This window comes from Panulirus ornatus, chromosome 30 (genome assembly GCF_036320965.1).
Source record: "Panulirus ornatus isolate Po-2019 chromosome 30, ASM3632096v1, whole genome shotgun sequence".
NCBI lineage: Eukaryota > Metazoa > Arthropoda > Malacostraca > Decapoda > Palinuridae > Panulirus > Panulirus ornatus.
This window is the reverse complement of record NC_092253.1, coordinates 20,539,081-20,561,399: the sequence shown is the minus strand read 5'-3', so window position 1 is coordinate 20,561,399 and position 22,319 is coordinate 20,539,081. Positions and strand designations below refer to the sequence as shown.

The 22,319-nt window shown below is 42.0% G+C and overlaps 1 pseudogene; it reads right to left on the bottom strand.

Annotated features, from left to right (window-relative positions):
* The window catches only part of LOC139758450 (peroxidase-like), a 145,587-nt pseudogene extending 123,562 nt beyond the window's left edge, over positions 1-22,025 (bottom strand).
* Positions 22,026-22,319: the final 294 nt, after the last annotated feature.

Here is a 22,319-nt window from a genome sequence, read left to right as displayed (position 1 = left end):
TATATATATATATATATATATATATATATATATATATATATATATATGTATATATATATATATATATATATATATATATATATATATATATATATATATATATATATATATATATATATATATATATATATATATTCTTCTTTCTTTTCTTTCAAACTATTCGCCATTTCCCGCATTAGCGAGGTAGCGTTAAGAACAGAGGACTGGGCCTTTGAGGGAATACCCTCACCTGGCGCAATTCTCTGTTCCCTCTTTTGGAAAATTAAAAAAAAAACGAGAGGGGAGGATTTCCAGCACCCCGCTCCCTCCCCTTTTAGTCGCCTTCTACGACACGCAGGGAATACGTGGGAAGTATTCTTTCTCCCCTATCCCCAGGGAAAATATATATATATATATATATATATATATATATATATATATATATATATATATATATATATATATATATATATATATATATATATATTTCTTTATGAACTTACGAAAGATTTTATCATCTTTCTTCATACATTCATTTTCATATCATTTCTCATGGGAGTCTGAACCTTCACTTTAACCTTCCTTCCACAATTTCACAAGGTCATCAAATCCAACTCACATATTCTTGAGTTTCACTCACGATCTCATTTGCTCATTCATGGACCTCATTCACAATCTCACCGACATATCTATGAATTCTCATTCACGAACTCACCCTCCCAAGTACTCATCCAGCCACTCCATTGATAGAACTTCCACATGATATGCCTCAATTTCATTTCAAACTCATATGCCTTGACAAAAACACACCAAGTCTCTACAATCATAACCTGAAGCTCCACAAACACACTTTGAGTCTCCACAAGCACAACCTTACCCTCTACAAGTATGACCCAAACATGTGAAAGCACAACCCGAGATTGTACTGGACAAAATTCGAGCCCTTACAAGCACCGCCAAGCCTCCACAAGCACCAGTACAACGCATCACCCATACAAGCAGCCATCAAGATTGCTTGCTGTTTTAAAAGCCAGCCTTTCTCTAGCGTCCTTCACCAGAGGTCAAACCTAGTGATCAACATTATTCAATTACTCCTCTACGAGCCAGAGCCTACTCAACATCATTAGTCAATTACTTTCTTACTAGGTCGAGCCAAGTCATCAATATTCCTCAGTTACTCACCCAATTATGCTGCAAGTAATCGACATTCCTCAATTACTCCTCTCCCAGGCTGACTGATCATCAACATTCTTCAATTGATCTCTTGACAGTCGTAACCTTATCATCAGTATATCTCATTTACCCACAAAACGTAACTGGTCTATTCATCAACAGTCCTCATTCACTCTCCGACCAGGCCGAGCCTAGTCATCACCATCCCTCTCTCACTTCCAACCAGGTTGTGTCTAGTCATTAAACATTCTTCATATACTCCCTACTAAGCCATAGCTAACCATCAACAGTCCTCAGTTGCTCCCACGCCTGGCAGAGTCCAGTCTCAGCGAACCTCCCTCACCTAACCTCCCTCACGGTCCTTGATGACCAGACCTTTTTTGTATGAGAGAACAAGACGACCGTGAGCGTCTCTCGTTAGACAAAAAGAAGCAAGACACAAAGTGATTGGTTTCTTCAGTTACGCTGCGAGTTGGTGGTAGTAGTAGTAGTAGTAGTAGTAGTAGTAGTAGTAGTAGTAGTAGTTGTAGTAGCAGTAGTAGTAATAGTAGTAGTAGTTGTAGTAGTTGTAGTAGTAGTAGTAGTAGTTGTAGTAGTAGCAGTAGTAGTAGCTGTTGTTGTAGTAGTAATAGTAGCAGTAGTAGTAGTTGTTGTAGTGGTGGTAGTGTTAGTAGTTATTAGTATTAGTAGTGGTGGTAGCATGAGCTGTAGTGGTGATGGTAGTACTGGTAACATTAGCTCACAATAACCACCAGTAATAACCCATCACCAGTGACTCACAATGCAGCTAAGCTTCCCTTACCCATCACCAGTGACTCACAATGCAGCTAAGCTTCCCTTACCCATCACCAGTGACTCACAATGCAGCTAAGCTTCCCTTACCCATCACCATTGACTCACAATGCAGCTAAGCTTCCCTTACCCATCACCATTGACTCACAATGCAGCTAAGCTTCCCTTACCCATCACCAGTGACTCACAATGCAGCTAAGCTTCCCTTACCCATCACCAGTGACTCACAATGCAGCTAAGCTTCCCTTACCCATCACCAGTGACTCACAGTGCAGCTCAGCTTCCCAACCTATAAATAGCCTCATCACGTCTGTATTCGTATCACGCTTGAAGGGCGTAACCAGCAGAATGACGACACTCCCATTCACGACCTAACTAAGCAGAGGAGAGTCCCGAGATGACGTCCAGTCTCACGACATACTGCCTAACTGGGTCAGTCTCTCCTTGCAAGGTAGCGCCTAAAAGCGAAGGCAAATCACTGATTCCTTAGATCTTAAAAGTATAAGTAATCAAAGGTTGTTAAGAATCTCAGTTATCAATTTGAAATGATTTCATTCTAAAGAAAAAAAAGAAATTGAACTCCCATCCAAACTTCGTTGAGGTAAATGCATCACAAGGGTTCGTAACTCATTCATTGAAGACTTGTGTTTGCAAATTCTTTCTCTTACTGTAACGAAATGTGCTAATGGCGTCTGCTACTTCATTACACCTCATAATTCTGCATACAACATGCATTATTCATAACAGCGTTGTCCAGACGTAAAGAACGGATATGCCTTGCTTGTACCGAATACGCCTCGCTTGTACATGACACGCATCGTTCATACTGAACCTTGCTCAAGTCTTGCTCCTACACCAATTTCATTTGCGTGTATGTTCGCAGACTCGTCAGTTTTCTCACCAAGATATGATCCAATACTTTCTATGTAACACTGTGATCACCGGAGCTCCAAGGTCCTCACCCTCGCGACTGAAGAACACGCCAGGGGGAAATGCTGGTGGATCGGAGGAGATATGTGGCCTACCAACGAAAATCATATTGATCAGATAAAACATTAACACACACACACTCTCTCTCTCTCTCTCTCTCTCTCTCTCTCTCTCTCTCTCTCTCTCTCTCTCTCTCTCTCTCTCTCTCTCTCTCTCTCTCTCTCTCTCTCTCTCTCTCTCTCTCTCTCTCTCTCTCTCTCTCTCTCTCTCTCTCTCTCTCTCTCTCTCTCTCCCCTTGATCAGCCTGTTATCTTGTCACTCATTTATAATCACAGGCTCAATCACGGCTTGCCAGCCCCCCACCCTCCATCTTCAACAACCCTCCTCCCCCCACCCACCCCCACCCCCCTACACCCCTTCAACAAAGCCCAGGTTGTGGCGACCTTCGTCTTCCATCACAATCAGCTGGGCGGACGACCTCGCATTTTCTCTACTGTGCCATTTTCTCTGAAGTCATCAGCAACGTGAACCGCTGGTGGTGAGGTGTCTGGGTAGGTAGGGGGGCGCAGGAGCCTTGACGTACGATGGTGCAGGAGTTCTACACTTGGGGATGAGGTTGTCGATTCTTGCATGGTCCGGCCACTCTCACATACTTTGTGGTCTGGTGTTCCCGTAAGGTACACTCGGTTGGTCCGTCTGACGTTCTCCGGCTGTTGGTCTTTGGTGTAGGGAGTTTCACTTTCTGGTCACCCCGCCTCACATGGTCTTTGGGTCTGTGTGTCTCATAAGGTCTCACGCCGTGGTTACCGTTGCTTGATACTCATTCATTTGTTCTCATTATATCGTTATCTTCACGTTATTTTCATATTATCTTTTCTTTCAAATGCCTTGCGTATTTTCTGGCCTCCCATGAGCTGGTCTTTGGAGCTCTCACATATCTTGATGTTCCATGGATGGTCTTCCTTGGTCTGCAGTGGTCTGTAGACATCATTTAATCTCGAGTATGCACTCATTTTCTGACCTTATCAGTCTCCATCCTAATAATTTTATCCAGCACACACACACATACATATATATATATATATATATATATATATATATATATATATATATATATATATATATATATATATATATATATATATATATATATATATATATATATATATATATATATATATATATATATATATATATATATATATATAAACCTGGCCTGTGTTGTCAAGTTTGGTAGACGTCGGACGCTACATCTGTTGTGATGTTGAGAATTAGATAACTGTATTGAGTACTGGCACCTCATGAGGTAGACTGTCTCCACGAAAGATATCGTGCCACATGTATGGAAAAATTACTTGTTAAATAAAATTGAATGAACTGCTACTGAAGTGCGATTTCACTTTCATAACTTTCATCACGGACTAGTGTGATCATCATATCTATATCCCTCTATCTATCTATCTATCTATCTATCTATCTATCTATCTATCTATCTATCTATATATATATATATATATATATATATATATATATATATATATATATATATATATATATATATATATATATATATATATATATATATATATATATATATATATATATATATATATATATATATATATATATATATATATATATATATATATATATATATATATATATATATATATATATATATATTTCACAGCATTAGCTGTTTTTCGTTCGATCAAACCAGCAAGAACCTAGTTTGTTTTAGGTCGCCAGTAATCGAGGTACAAGAGAGTGTGTTTCACCAGAAAACCTTGACAAACAATTTTGATCAGAGGAAAATACAGATCAGCGCCGGAGATCACGCAGCGGAACACACCCACAGGCGGCTGCTCATGAGGAACACAGTGCCTACCTGTGCTATATATATATATAAGTCTAGTGATTCTGACCTGTTACTTCGTGTACTGCGAAACCACCCTATCTCTCTCTCTCTCTCTCTCTCTCTCTCTCTCTCTCTCTCTCTCTCTCTCTCTCTCTCTCTCTCTCTCTCTCTCTCTCTCTCTCTCTCTCTCTCTCGGGACTGGTGTAGTGGGTAGATAGAGATAACGGGTGAGCTGTACAAATCATCCTGCTGGAAATTATAGAGACGTTGCACAAGAAGATGCCAGGGGAAAGATTCTTTGTTTTGTTTTGTACCACATACAGTATTTGGGTAGGTATGGAGGCGTTTTGATCTCCTTTGAAGACTCGACTCTCTAGATTCGAGTCGACAAATCCTTTGGTGAATGTATAAGTGCGCAAAGTGATGATCACTTCAGAATACTGGAGGTAGGATGTAGACTGTAAGTGTGTAAACTAAGAGGTTGTATTTACCTGACCTTATTTACGTAAATATGAACGAAATTATTTATGCCATATGCGTCTTCTTATACGTGAGTGTGTGTGTTTGTGTGTGTGTGTGTGTGTGTGTGTGTGTGTGTGTGTGTGTGTGTGTGTGTGTGTGTGTGTGTGTGTTTTGCTGGATAAGTGTGTGTGTAAGTGCGATATTTTTCCCAAAATAGACGCATGAACACGTAAATACGCGCTCGGATATCAGGAAAGCTCTGCTGTACTTTTACAGTAACTCCTTACAACACACGAGACTCGCATAGTGTGTGTGAGAGAGAGAGAGAGAGAGAGAGAGAGAGAGAGAGAGAGAGAGAGAGACCCCGTTGCCTGGAATACCGCCTGGTGAGAGAGTGAGCAAGGCTGGGCCGGGTTGGGTGAAGGCTCTGACCCCTTCTCTGACCCAACCCCCCCTCCGACCGCCTCCCACCACAACCTCCACAACAAAACCCATGACTCTAACACCCACAATAGCACATTCTAATGCCTTCTCTGACGAGACCTAAAGTGGCACAGGCCCCTCCACCACTAGTCTTGCTCTGGAGGTAAGTTATAGTTTCAATAGTTTATGACAATGACATTCGTAGTCGTAATGACTAATAACTGAGAATCATTGTGGCACTAAAGGTTTCCACTATATTTCTTTTTTTTTCCTGAACAGGAAGAGTAGGAGGGTGTGTGGTGGTGTGTATTCTGGAGTGGAGCAAATTGTGTGGTACAGAGGGAGGGAATCAATGGCACGGGGTGGCAGCGGATCGTGGAAATAGGGTAGGTAATGTAGGCTTGAGGTTTCCCGTTATACAGATCGTTCTAATGACTTGTGTCGTGAACCAAGCTGTAATAGCTCAGAGCCATGCACAAACCTTGACATCTTAGAGTTGGATTAATATGGGCGTCATATTGTGGGCGTGGTAGGGCGGAGGGTGTGGGTGTGGTGCATTTGCTGGCCGTTTAGCCAAGTGTGAGTTTGGTTGTGAAAACGAGTATATGGACGTGTTGGAGCGTCCAGGAATGGTGGTGGTAGGTGTAGTGGTGGTGCTAGTGTTGGTGGCAGGAAGTGTGAGGCAAAAATGGTAAGGTTTTCGACGTTAATGGGATGGCGGGCAGACGTGAGTACCAGGAAAGGCTTGTGAGTCTAGGAGACATATGAAAGTGCTCTGTACTGACCCTGAAATGAGGAATGTATCGTAAAGAATGTTGAATTACAGCTGTGTCGCGGAACAGGTATTTTTCGGCAGTTAGAATGGATGGTTGCGGTAAATATTTCGAAGAGATAATCAGTGTAGGTACTTAGATATTTAGAGGAAGTAGTTAGAACAATTAGCCACGTCAGGTACCTACGAGAGGTAGTTACAGCATAGAGCTGAAAGGTTATTTCATAAGTAGATAGTCAAAAGAAGGTAGTAAGACTATTGGCTTATGATGAAGCCGATTGAAAATCGTGTTATTTCACCGATAAACTTACCTCCCTTCAGATTGTCTCGTACCCACGTGAGTGAGAGGGTCATGCCAGTGTTGACGGTAGCCAGGTAGGAAAGGTATCAAAGTAGAACAGAGAGGACTGTATACCGTGGGGAGGGAATGAAAGCGAAACTCGAGAAACTCGACCTTCCGTCTGGTGGCGGGAGGGGAAAAAACACAAAAACACATGGAGACTTCAACGCCAAAAGTAGTGATCAGACCCGCCAACTAACGGCGGGGCCCAGACCAGACACATACTCTCTCTGCCTATCTATAATCTATCTATATATCTATCTATCTATCTGTCCATCTATCTACCTATCTATACATATATCTATCTATCCATCTATCTATCTATCTATCCATCTATCTATCTATTTATCTATCTATCTATCTGTCATTGCATATCCATTAGAAAAAGGAATAGAGAGAGAGAGAGAGAGAGAGAGAGAGAGAGAGAGAGAGAGAGAGAGAGAGAGAGAGAGAGAGAGAGAGAGAGAGAGAGAGAGAGAGAGAGAGAGAGAGCATGAGGCCAATATGTATGAACGTGCACATGAAGCACATGAGCAGTTGTGTTGTTGTGCGTGAGTGAATCCCATAACGTTTCCTCCTTTATACCGTCGGAAGGCCGTTAGTAACATGATGATGGCGGCCTGACTCACCCTTATGAGGGTTAGTGTGATACCCTCATGGCTTCACCCTTCCTTCACACACTCGGCGGCTCAGCGTGTGACGTGTATCACACTCCGCTCCACCAGCCCTTCAGATAGATAATCTCTATGTCAATAGAAACGTGGAGTCTCAAATGGACTAGTCGCATGGGATCCAAAATTGTACATACGCCTAGAGAATATGTAAGACACTTGTGTGTATATATATATATATATATATATATATATATATATATATATATATATATATATATATATATATATATATATATATATATATATATATATATATATATATATATATATATATATATATGAATTTGTAAACCACTACGAAAGAAAATCAAGGCAGGAAAATTTGCTTCATGTTCTTGCACTAAAGGTGTTAAACACCCTGCTCTGTTCTGCTCCAACGAGCTACTAAAGATTGATCCCATTTTGGTGAGCATCTTGAGAAAGTGGATCAGTGAGATCACCGCAGCAGAAACTAGTTCACCTCGTGATTCTGGTGACCTGGCAACCACCCCCTCCCCCACCCCCCACTCCCCCTCACAAGGCGCACCTGCTCACAGGGTAGGCAACAACAAAGGGGGTTTCACACCAGTGAAAATCTGTTGATACTATAAGACGCTCAACTAACTTTGAGTGTTGTCTTAGTGAGGGATTGGAAACTTTCCAGACGACTCCCAATTTATTGACGAAGAATCCAATAGCATCATGTTAGTGGCCAGAGAATTGGACATCGCTAAGTTAAATGATGTTATTAAGTTAGTCTTAACACAGAGATGATCACTAACAGAAGATATAGTGATAAGTAATTTAAAGTGACTCTAACATATTGACACGTAATATATATCTTTCAAACACTTGGATTCAAAATTGAACGTTTCTGTCATCGAGTTGTGACATATGACGAATATGAATGTGATGAAACATGACGAAAAAGAATAAAGCAAAAATAAATACATTTATCTGAATCAACATACATGTCATTATTTTCACACCACACAGAAAGACTCGTGCTTTCATATTCCATCAAGCGAATTCATAAATCTTACTTTCTCCACACTCACTCTTCAAAACATCCACTTGACACATTCTACATTACATGAATATCGCAACCAGACAAAAGCAATCACCGGCGCTAATTATAAGTCACTTTGAAAAGAATTTTCAGAAGTGACGCGTGATGTACATTCGGTTCGACACCGTAATATATATATATATATATATATATATATATATATATATATATATATATATATATATATATATATATATATATATATATATATATATATATATATATATATACATATATATATATATATATATATATATATATATATGTATATATATATATATATATATATATATATATATATATATATATATATATATATATATATATATATATATATATATATATATATATATATATTCTTTTTCTTTTTCTTTCAAACTATTCGCCATTTCCCGCGTTAGCAAGGTAGCATTAAGAACAGAGGACTGGACCTCTGAGGGAATATCCTCACCTGGCCCCCTTCTCTGTTCCTTCATTTGGAAAATTAAAAAAAAAAAAAGAGGGGAGGATTTCCAGCCCCCCGCTCCCTCCCCTTTTAGTCGCCTTCTACGACACGCAGGGAATACGTGGGAAGTATTCTTTCTCCCCTATCCCCAGGGATAATATATATATATATATATATATATATATATATATATATATATATATATATATATATATATGATACAATCAATTACATTCACAGGACAACAATGGATGGTGCATGTGGCTAATGATACAGTACCGTGATTGACTCGTAAGATTTTAAGAAAACAGAGACCATTGCGTGGTGGTGATGGTGGTCACAACACCAGGAGGCAAGCTCCATAATGAGCGAATCTTTGACGATAGTAAACATCTTGATGATGGTGGGAGCAGGAGGTGAGATCCTGAGTTACAGGATGGTCAGGCAAGGGCGAGAACTGGCAACTGTGTGCGACCACACGTCATGGCTGATCCTAACGGTAAGGGCGAGGACAACTTGCTTGCCCTCTAACTACCTGGTTGTGACGATCTGGCGGTACATCGTCATATGATCACCTCCAGATGTTAGTCTAATGGATCGAGTTCAATGTATCTTTACACATAAATGTATTTACCTATCTCTCAATTAATGTAGCCTATCTATCTACCTATTTATCTCTCTCTCTCTCTCTCTCTCTCTCTCTCTCTCTCTCTCTCTCTCTCTCTCTCTCTCTCTCTCTCTCTCTCTCTCTCTCTCTCTCTCTCTCTCTCTCTCTCTCTCTCTCTCTCTCTCTCTCTCTCTCTCTCTTCTGTTTTTATATATATATATATATATATATATATATATATATATATATATATATATATATATATATATATATATATATATATATAGATAGATAGATAGATAGATAGATAGATAGATAGATAGATAGATATAGATATATAGATATATAGATATATATTTGTGTGTGTGTGTGTGTGTGTGTGTGTGTGTGTGTGTGTGTGTGTGTGTGTGTGTGTGTGTAAACCGTTATCACTCGCGTCCCTCGTGTTCGTGTTATCATCATAAGCAACACCAGGAAGCCATAAACCAGCTACGGAGGCGAGATATCGGCCACAAGGACTCCATACACACAGCAGCAGGTCTGTCCGCCCCCCCACCCACACACGGCACACATGGGACGTGACGCGTGCACCAATCACGTCCTTAGGCGTCGCGTGACAAGTACATGGGTGCAGGAGGTGGTGTCCTTAGCGGAAGTCTGAGTCTTGCTCTCGCTTCCGCTATCTGGCCATTTACCTCTATGGTGTGAGACGGTGACGTCACACACCCACACACACACACACACACACACACACACACACACACACACACGCTATGCCAACATGGATAAGAAGATATCTCTCTCTCTCTCTCTCTCTCTCTCTCTCTCTCTCTCTCTCTATATATATATATATATATATATATATATATATATATATATATATATATATATATATATATATATATATATATATATATATGTATATATCAGGGATTATCTACTGCAAGATGAGGTCTTCTTCAGGTTATATTACCCGCATCGTACCGCCACCTTACCTGTGGTGTGCCACCAACACAATCATCTCACCACAGTATTATCCTCTTCCTCCCACCGTAACACCTTGAGTGCCACACCAACACACTATAATAGCCTGCTCCCCCCTGTGCCCCATAACGTAATGGCCCGCTCCCACTCTGCCCCACACAGTGGAGGCCCACTCCCACTCTGCCCCACACAGTGGAGGCCCACTCCCACTCTGCCCCACATAGTGGGGGCCTGCTTCCACTCTGTTCCACACAGGAAGGGCCCGCTTCTCCTCTGCCCCCCACACAGTAAGGGCCCGCTTCTCCTCTGCCCCCCACACAGAAAGGGCCCGCTTCTCCTCTGCCCCCCCACAGTAAGGGCCCGCTTCTACTCTGCCCCCCCAACACAGTAAGGGCCCGCTTCTACTCTGCCCCCCACACAGGAAGGGCCCGCTTCTACTCTGCCCCCCCACGCAGTAAGGGCCCGCTTCTACTCTGCCCCCCCATCACAGTAAGGGCCAGCTTCTACTCTGCCCCCCCACGCAGTAAGGGCCCGTTCCTACTATCTATACATCACTACCAGACACAGTGTCCGTTTTTTGTTACGAATGCCCTAAAGTTTCTATTCTTACCATCCCGTAACATCCTCTAACATCGTCTCTTTGTTCAATTTTTTCTGCAAGTAACAACAGTTGGCTCCGAAATTGCAGTAATTTCCCCGACACCCAAGGTCTCTCAGCTGATACAATGTCTTCCTTCTCTCTTCGCTCCAACAATTGATTTGTCGACGGAAATGATGAGAAAACTGTGTTACTCGAGAGAAAGAAAATGTGTCTCACATGTGAGTGTAAAGTGGTCACTTGTGTTGATGGAGTCCGTTTTCTTTCTCTGGTTGACACCGTCGCTCGCGTGTAGGAAGTCATGATAATCATCTGTTTCACACAATAAAAATTTTCTCTTGATAAAATTCCGTTTCTTTTTTCTTACTTCCTGAACACATAGATGTGGAAGGCTGCAGCATAGTACATGTAAATTTACCTCGTCGTCCACTTGTGCTGAAGTGGTTTCTTTTCTCTATTATTTTTTGTCTTATAGAAAAAAAAAATTGTCCTTTCTTTCAATGTTTTTATTCATCTGATGAAAATAATTTGTCTTGTCGCTAGTGAAAGGGATTCTCTCACTCTCTCTCTCTCTCTCTCTCTCTCTCTCTCTCTCTCTCTCTCTCTCTCTCTCTCTCTCTCTCTCTCTCTCTCTCTCTCTCTCAAAATGATAGAAACAAATGATTTCAGTCACTGCAAGTATCATCGTAGTCATACACTCTGAAATTCGCTCACTTTTTTTCATACATTTTTGGTACTTTTCATTTCACTCCAGTTCTCATCCAACTGATAAGAAACTATATGATCCTTTCCGACTGAGGGACAGCTATGTATTCCTTACCCAGATGATAGATGGTGTATAGACTCGTGATCGGACGACCATCGCTTCAGAATCCTTATATCATAAATAGCCGGAGGTACAGATATCTTATCTCTTGATGGGCAAATCATTGATCCATATACAGTTGATAACAATACATGGTGTCATGATTCATCCATTTATTAACAATGTATATCACGTCCTGGTCTATGTATCACGTCCTGGTCTATGTATCACATCCTGGTCTATGTATCAGGGAGCTGTTAAGCTTACATACAGCTAGGAAGCTAGACTCACGCACTTAAGACACGTATGGCGATCAGATTTTCCCTCTGCAAGCTCCTTCAAGGTAGTTCGTGACGCCGAGGCTTCGAAGTGTACGGAACCAGATTTCATTTACGAGAAAAACTCGTCTACTGAGTAACTGAAAAAAGCACCGGAGGTAATGAAGCCGTCCCGAACGCCGTGCTCGCAAAGGTTCTTTTCGTCATGGATGAACTCAGAGCGCAGGCTCAGCCGGCCAGACAAAGACGGCGGGTGTAAGGTAAGGGAAGGTGGGAGGCGTGGCAGCCGTGAGGCGAGGTAGGTCGGGTCGGGTGTGAGGAGAGTGTCACTTGATGTCACGTTTTAACACGATTCGCGTATGTACTGGTACAGCACACACACACACACACACACACACACACACACACACACACATACGGGACGTGACGACGACATTACAAGTGTTATCTTCAGTCAAAAGCAATACATTCTGTGACTTAGTTACGGTTCTGGCATTAGGACTACGAAGACAGACTTAATCCTCCAGGTTACAATATCATGTCGGACATTAGGCAACATGAACACCTGTGAGTGTGAGGTGTGAACATCTGTGTGTGTGTGTGTGTGTGTGTGTGTGTGAGGGGTGAACAGCTGTAAGTGTTGGGGGTTCCTGGTACATGAGATAGTGAAAAGTTGGTCTTGTCTCCGTCACCAAGTGATATTCAGGGAAGACCATGAAGGAGATCCGATCCTTTAATCTCGCGCTTAATAGGATTGGATTATCAGGAAGAGCCGCCTGGATCTCTCTCTCTCTCTCTCTCTCTCTCTCTCTCTCTCTCTCTCTCTCTCTCTCTCTCTCTCTCTCTCTCTCTCTCTCTCTCTCTCTCTCTCTCTCTCTCTCGAGAAGACTCTTAATGGAGTCACATGTAATCATATCTGCCAATAGTTTCTTAATGTAACGTCACGAATTGGTCACGATCCTTCGTATGGACGTGGACAATGGCAGACCATGATCGAGGTACAGTGATTTTACTCACAATGTGGACTGACGACATTCATATTCTCATCACACACCGTGTCTCATCACATAACACCCGTCATCACACACCGTGTTTCATCACATAACACCCGTCATCACACACCGTGTCTCATCACATAGCACCCGTCATCACACACAACACGTCTCATTTCATACAGCACGTCTTACCCCCACAGCGTCCCTCACCGCACACACACAGCAGGCAGGACATCTTCCTGGAGAATGTTGTATACGTGACCATCACTTGGGCACGACTGACAATGGGTGACTGAGGAGTCTTGACCAACGGAGCGTAGAATACAAAGGCTCCATGTTGTATACACTGAGTGCGTGGAGGCTTACAATGAGTGCATGGGGCATGTAATGAACACTTCACCTCCCTGGCGATGTAATAGATGTTGGAATTATATTTCTTCTGCTAAAGGGAGAGGCCAGGAAATAAATTATATTTCTTCTGCTAAAGGAAATAAATCAACCTCAAATAGATACAAGATTGTTTATCTCTCTAGTCTTGGGTAGATGAATTTACTTAGTCAAAACAAGTAATTTAAGATTCCTGATGTTATTCTATTAACTTGTTGTTATAAACAGACCAGCTAACCATAACTGCAACGAACCAAGTTATATCGTAATGAATTATACAGAACATAATATTGACCAAATGCATGTATGTCTGCTGTGACACATGTGATGTGTACGAATATGTGTACGTTTGTATGTATGAGTGTGTGCATGTATACATTATATGTGAATTTATTCATGTACGCGTTTGTGTGTATGTGTGAGTGATCGCTATCTCTGTATTAAGGGGAGAGTGTTTTATACTCGTGTTGCCCCGTCTCTTAACATTGCATATATATACCATGTCTCTACTCCTATGTATGAATGCACACACACACACACACACACACACACACACACACACACACACACACACTAGCTTATGACAGGTACCCATTTTATCAACAGGACCCCAAGGGAGGATGAACAGCTGGATGGACTGTGGAGCGACTGCCACTACCAGGATTCGAACACACGGAGGTTTGATCATAGGTGTATGCATGACGGTCAGTAAGGCTGACCGTTAGACCATGGAGGCTCATTGATGTGTGTGTGTGTGTGTGTGTGTGTGTGTGTGTGTGTGTGTGTGTGTGAATATCTTGCTTCTCGCCATATGTCCCCCGGCGTCCTGTGGGCCTCTCTCGGTCAAAGAACTTATTATAGACTTCAGTCTAACACTTCTGTCAGTGTCCTTTATCACCCAAAGTATTAGAAGTTGTAGTAGTAGTAGTAGTAGTGGTAGAAGTAGTAGTAGTAGTAGTAGTAGTAGTAGTAGTGGTAGTAGTAGTAGTAGTATTAGTAGTAGTGGTAGTAGTAGTAGTAGAAGTAGTAGTAGTAGTAGTAGTAGTGGTGGTGGTAGTAGTAGTAGTAGTAGTAGTAGTAGTAGTAGTAGTAGTGGTAGTAGTTTTACTAGAAGTAGTAAAAGTAGTTAATCCACTTATGTAGTGGTAAGTACAGCAGTGTTACTGTACTTCAGCAGCAGTGTTAGCGTGCCACACAGTAGGTTCCACTGCTCTAAACCATCAAGGTTGATGGGATCACAGATCACCCGAACTAAACCTGTAATTCTTCGGTTTCCACCAAATTCACGATCGTGTGTACTGTAATTCACTTTCCCCAGACTATAATAAAAAGTAGTTTTGGCCCTTTCGATACATATATACATACATATATATATATATATATATATATATATATATATATATATATATATATATATATATATATATATATATATATATATATATATATATATTTATATATATATATATATATATATATATATATATATATATATATATATATATATATATATATATATATATATATATATATATATATATATATATATTAGTCAATTGGGAGGTGAGTTTGAATGGTGAGAGGCTGGAGGAAGTGAAGTGTTTTAGATATCTGGGAGTGGATCTGTCAGCGGATGGAACCATGGAAGCGGAAGTGGATCATAGGGTGGGGGAGGGGGCGAAAATTTTGGGAGCCTTGAAAAATGTGTGGAAGTCGAGAACATTATCCCGGAAAGCAAAAATGGGTATGTTTGAAGGAATAGTAGTTCCAACAATGTTGTATGGTTGCGAGGCGTGGGCTATGGATAGAGTTGTGCGTAGGAGGATGGATGTGCTGGAAATGAGATGTTTGAGGACAATGTGTGGTGTGAGGTGGTTTGATCGAGTAAGTAACGTAAGGGTAAGAGAGATGTGTGGAAATAAAAAGAGCGTGGTTGAGAGAGCAGAAGAGGGTGTTTTGAAGTGGTTTGGGCACATGGAGAGAATGAGTGAGGAAAGATTGACCAAGAGGATATATGTGTCGGAGGTGGAGGGAACGAGGAGAAGAGGGAGACCAAATTGGAGGTGGAAAGATGGAGTGAAAAGGATTTTGTGTGATCGGGGCCTGAACATGCAGGAGGGTGAAAGGAGGGCAAGGAATAGAGTGAATTGGAGCGATGTGGTATACAGGGGTTGACGTGCTGTCAGTGGATTGAATCAAGGCATGTGAAGCGTCTGGGGTAAACCATGGAAAGCTGTGTAGGTATGAATATTTGCGTGTGTGGACGTGTGTATGTACATGTGTATGGGGGGGGGGGGTTGGGCCATTTCTTTCGTCTGTTTCCTTGCGCTACCTCGCAAACGCGGGAGACAGCGACAAAGTATAAAAAAAAAAAAAAAAAAAAAAATATATATATATATATATATATATATAGTAACACTATTGGGCACTTCACACTTACCAACTGGTTTCACTTAACACATCATACTTACTTACTTTACATTGTTACAAAAGTACCAGACCATTGCACAACGCTGGTGTATACGGCATTGCAGTCGATGATTGCTGTGTACTCACCTGTGATCAACGTTAATCTCGAAAAGTTGTCAGCAAAGTCGACCTGCATTTGAGGTTCTTTCAAAGTACCATTAACGTAAAAGTAAGATTACCACAGTAGTAAGTATGATAACATACAATTGCAAGAGATCCTTTTTTTTCTATGTTAGCTGGGATGGCATGGGCAACTGAACGCCGTAATCAATATGTATATATATATATATATATATATATATATATATATATATATATATATATATATATATATATATATCCCTGGGGATAGGGGATTAAGAATACTTCCCACGTATTCCCTGCATGTCGTAGAAGGCGACTAAAAGGGGAGGGAGCGGGGGGCTGGAAATCCTCCCCTCTTGTTTTTTTTTTTTTAATTTTCCAAAAGAAGGAATAGAGTGGGGCCAGGTGAGGATATTCCAAAAAAGGCCCAGTCCTCTGTTCTTAATGCTACCTCGCTAACGCGGGAAATGACGAATAGTTTAAAAGAAAAAAAAAATATATATATATATATATATATATATATATATATATATATATATATATATATATATATATATATATATATATATATATATATATATAGATAGATAGATAGATAGATAGATAGATAGATAGATAGATAGACTAGATACATACATACATACATACATACATGCATACATACATACGTGCATACATACATACATACATAGACAGATATGCCTTAGTCTAAGCAAGATAACCCGGTTTATCGTCCAACACCTCAGGGAGGATGAACAGCTGGGTTTACTGTGAACCGACAGCCGCAATCAGAATTGGAACCTCAGGGTTCTCTTCATTTACCGTTAGATTACTATGTATCCTCTCAAAAAGAATTTTGATATACATATATATATATATATATATATATATATATATATATATATATATATATATATATATATATATATATATATAGATAGATAGATAGATAGATAGATAGATAGATAGATAGATAGATAGATAGCATATCGGAGTTCAGCCAACAAGATTTCTAAACTGGTGACTAGCATATCGATAAACCACCAGTCTGGAGCGCCGGGGGTGCTGGCGGGAGAACTATAAAAAGAGGTGTGTGTGTGTGTGTGTGTGTGTGTGTGTGTGTGTGTGGGTGGGGGGATGGTCGCTGGCGAGAGTGATCGTGTTAAACCAGTTATGAGAATTATACTATAAATGCACCGTCACTATCAGGTCTCACTGAGGAAAATGGAAATGCTCTGATGGTCTTAGGTCAAATTTTTTTTTTCTCCTACGTTCAAGACGTTTCCCAATTATCTTCATAATTTTACTTTCAGTCTCAGAATTTTGTCTTATTCAAGAAAAAAAAACAAGAAGTGTTATTACAGTTCACGTGTGTGGCAAGGCCGTCCAAGGTAAAAAAAAAAAAAGAAGCAGGAAAGCGAGACCAATCAGATGTTAGGGTCATACTGCGCCTGGTGAAGCAGCCAATGACAGTGAAATGCGGAAGGTGTTTGAAAGTTTCTATGTTTGCAAAGCTGTGTTTAACCTGGTTCTGCTTACTTTCCTTAATCGGAATATATATATATATATATATATATATATATATATATATATATATATATATATATATATATATATATATATATATATATATATATATATATATATATATATATATATATACTGCCCTATCTATCATAAATTTATAAACTCTTCCATCAAATGGTCTTCCTACTTATTGTTCTACATGAGAATTCTATTAAGTAACTTGTAAAGTACAGTTCTGAAGGTCCCTGGTGGACACATATCAGTAATGTCTCCAACGTAAAAGTAAGTCAATACGTCATGCACATAAGGTAACGTTACACGACCAGTCGTATCTGCTGGCGTGCAACCTTCCACAACAGATGATGTATCACGAACGCACAAGAATTCACCAATACGACCAATCGAGATCCAGGTTGTGCCGAAGACAAAGAAAACGGCGGCCGCAACGGTAACCAATAACTGACCGCCGGTAATCCTCGGCTACCGCAGGTGACCGCACCCGACAGCCTTGTTCCACTGACCGCCGGAACCAAACCATAATCGCCACCCACCAGACCCCTTACCCACCAACCTCTACTAGGCCTTGTCTGTGACTCCGAGGCATCAACCAGCCAGCCTACCCACCACGCCTCAACCATGACCAACCAGCTACTGGCCTTCACCATCGACCCATTACTCCTCCTTCATCAGTAGCCATCATATACACACGTCACCCAACCAAGATCCAAACACTTCAACCCTAAGAGCCACATGACCCATCGAGATTCCAACCACCATTCACAGCCATCAGAACAACTTCAGCCAAGACACACATCCGAGTATCGAGAGAAGTTCTGAAAGATAACTTCCAGGAAGGCGTCAGTCACTTCATTTGAGGAGCCACAACGCTATACATACAGACAGGTCCTGCAGCCTGACCCATGCATTAGCTGCTGACGCGCCCTTGGTAAGTGAATTGGCTTTAAATCTGTCGAGGGAGGTGGTTAGTGATGGCATCATGATGAAGTGGATGTTCCAAGTGACTTAACTATATAGGGAAATCACAAGCGGGAGGAGGAGGACGTTTGACGGTGATCATGAAGGTGTTGATGATTGAGCCAAGATGAGAAAATCTAGGCAGAAAAAAGAAAAACTTTAAGAATGCGACAGTCAGGGAACCGTTTTCTATCACAGAACCTCATCACCGTAGCTATTGTGGGACACTGAAGGGTTTAAGACTTTCTTTTTAGCTTTCTTTTATGGAGGAGTGAATCAGCATTTCCCATATATATGTATATTCGAAAAAAGATTAAAAATCCCATTAAACCCACAGCCACGTCTCTTCTCAGTTCAGTACAGCGTCATGCTTACACGACGCAGTCCACTTAGGTCGAGAAACGTATATAAACCAACACAAACTGTCGACCATCACTGCCTACGTACAGGATTTCACTCTTCAAAATACAAAGAATATTTTCACAAATAACAGACATGTCTTGGTGACGGTAGCGACCTATCTCTATAATGTGGTATACCAATCGACTGCTTGTTCCAACAGTGATCAACCTGTGCCACCAGTGATCAACCTGTGCCACCAGTGATCAACTTGTGCCACCATTGATCAACTTGTGCCACCAGTGATTAATCTGTCCCACCAGTGATTAATCTGTGCCACTAGTGATCAACCTGTGCCAACCGTGATCAACCTGTGCCAACAGTGATCAACTTGTGCCACCAGTGATTAATCTGTGCCACCAGTGATTAATCTGTGCCACCAGTGATCACCCGTTCCACCAGTGATCAACCTGGGCCACCAGTGATCACCTGTGCCACCAGTGATCACCTGTGCCACCAGTGATCACCTGTGCCACCAGTGATCAACCTGTGCCACCAGTGATCAAACTGTGCCACCAGTGATCACCTGTGCCACCAGTGATCAACGTGTGCCACCAGTGATCAACCTGTGCCACCAGTGATCACCTGTGCCACCAGTGATCAAACTGTGCCACCAGTGATCACCTGTGCCACCAGTGATCATCCTGTGCCACCAGTGATCACCTGTGCCACCAATGATCACCTTTGCCACCAGTGATCAACCTGTGCCGCCAGTGATCAAACTGTGCCACCAGTGATCATCCTGTGCCACCAGTGATCAACCTGTGCCACCAGTGATCACCTGTGCCACCAGTGATCAAAATATGCCACCAGTGATCACCTGTGCCACCAGTGATCATCCTGTGCCACCAGTGATCAACCCGTGCCACCAGTGATCACCTGTGCCACCAGTGATCACCTGTGCCACCAGTGATCACCTGTGCCACCAGTGATCACCTGTGCCACCAGTGATCAACCTGTGCCACCAGTGATCACCTGTGCCACCAGTGATCACCTGTGCTATCTAAGGTAAGAGCAGCTGTTCGACTTTCGCGCAGCTGATGGAATAAATTGTGTCCGTTGATTTATGGGAGAATGCATTACATGAACGTTGTGTTTTGGAACTTGCTGACTGTAGGGTGAAGGCTGCTCCAGTCAGGTGTGACTGTTGGTGTAGCTCCTGGTGTGACTGTTGGTGTAGCTTCTGGTGTGACTGTTGGTGTAGCTCCTGGTGTGACTGTTGGTGTAGCTCCTGGTGTGACTGTTGGTGTAGCTTCTGGTGTGACTGTTGGTGTAGCTTCTGGTGTGACTGTTGGTGTAGCTTCTGGTGTGACTGTTGGTGTAGCTTCTGGTGTGACTGTTGGTGTAGCTTCTGGTGTGACTGTTGGTGTAGCTTCTGGTGTGACTGTTGAGGTGATGCTGATGTGTGTTATGTGACTGTTAGTGTAACTGTTATGTGACTCTTGGTGTAACTGTCGGTTGTAACTGTTGGTGTGAGTGTTATGTGACTGTTGATGCTCCTACTGCTCTGCTTGTTAGCGTTACTGCTGGTGAAGCTTGTTGTTCAAGCTGTCTGCTGCTTATCTTTCAATGTTTGTGGAGAGATTTATTAGGTCAATAACGATACGTGATCCATTGGCTTTCTTCTCCAAAGCTTAAAAGAATCCCGTTTTTCCTACACTGAGTCGACCAAGCAAGAGGAACTATAACCCAGTCGATGGTAAATAGAACGATTTCGTGACTCAGAGGTTAGAAACGCAATGAAAGTTGATGGAACCCGCCAAAGTGAATCTACATCATCTTGAGGAGAACTTATAATACATTTCGTATTTCATGTGTCCTCCAACCACGCGCCTGAAGATGGGATAAGCTTGGAGAAGCGCAGGGAGTCGGATTCACGGAGGAGCAGGTATAAAAACGAACGTTGCTGGAGGACTACTAACGGTGAACAGCAACGCGACTTACGAGCCGCAGTGACGAGGAACTTCCAGAACCAGATAAAGAAAACGGATCCACAAGAGCTGCAGCCAGTAGCCCAAATACCCAACGCCAACCCAGACACTAACACAGGAACACTAACCCAGTCCATGGTAAGAGCGCGGGAGCTTCAAGAATATTGGTTAACAAGATTCAAACTCCACGAAAGTGAGATTGAAAGCCATTTACGTGGCTGCATTATGGATGGGTAATGCTAATTCACCCCCTTCCTCTTTTCTTGGCGTACGTGACAAGCAGCACCAGTCGTTATTCGCCTAACCAGGAACTATAGCTCATACCAGTGAAATACATCGTCCCTCAGGTTGGACGAGGGAGGACGGGTCCTATGTCCATAGCAATAACCCATAATCCATACTCAGTCCATGAAAACCACTTCGAGGAACCCATAACCCACACCGAACCCCGGCAAGAGCATGTTAACCCCCCATCGAACCCCGGCAACATCATGTTAACCCCACATCGAACCCCGGGAACATCATGTTAACCCCACATCGAACCCCGGGAACATCATGTTAACCCCACATCGAACCCCGGGAACATCATGTTAACCCCACATCGAACCCCGGCAATATCATGTAACCCCAAACCATCCTTAGCAACAATATGTACCCCCACTCCATCCCTGGCAACATCATGTAACCTCACTCCGACCCCTGGCAATTAGAAGAACACCCCAGACTATCCACAAAAAGTTCGAGGGCTTTAGCCTCATCCTTCCTTGCATCAAGGCGTTGTGAGGCACCGTGTTGACCATCTCCCGAGATAGATTAGTTTCCTGTTTCTCGATACTTGTGTTGATCCTTTCAAGACTTCTTAGTGGTAAGCTTGTCACAAAATGTCATTTTCTTCCGTCCGCTACGCAGAGCACCTACCTTAGGAAAGTCATGGCGCAGCAGAAGAGTTAATTGTATCAATCAAAGCCCCGAGAGCGGACGTCCGCGGTATTACGAAGAAAAACAGTCCGGGTTGAGCTCCCGTGTCTGAGACGGGGACACGCTCACTACTCCACAGACACCGGCCAGTACAGAGACTGAGACACGACTGACACACTCTTGAGCGTGCCCGGTCATCATTCTCTCCCGTGTGCCACCCGCGCATGCGCAATGACGTCAGCGTGCCAGGGAGAGGCCAAAGATGGAGACACGCCCACGCACTAGTGCGGTAGGAAGGAAAACTGACCGTCTTTTTTTTTCTATCATTATAACTTAACAATGACTCAAAACAGCTGGAAGAACCAACTGTTTGTAGCTGTGAAAGTATATCTAAGATGTTCAAGATAGACAACTGCGGAAAAGAAACAGTCGAGGAAGTATACAGGACTGATAGTGAGAGTTTGAT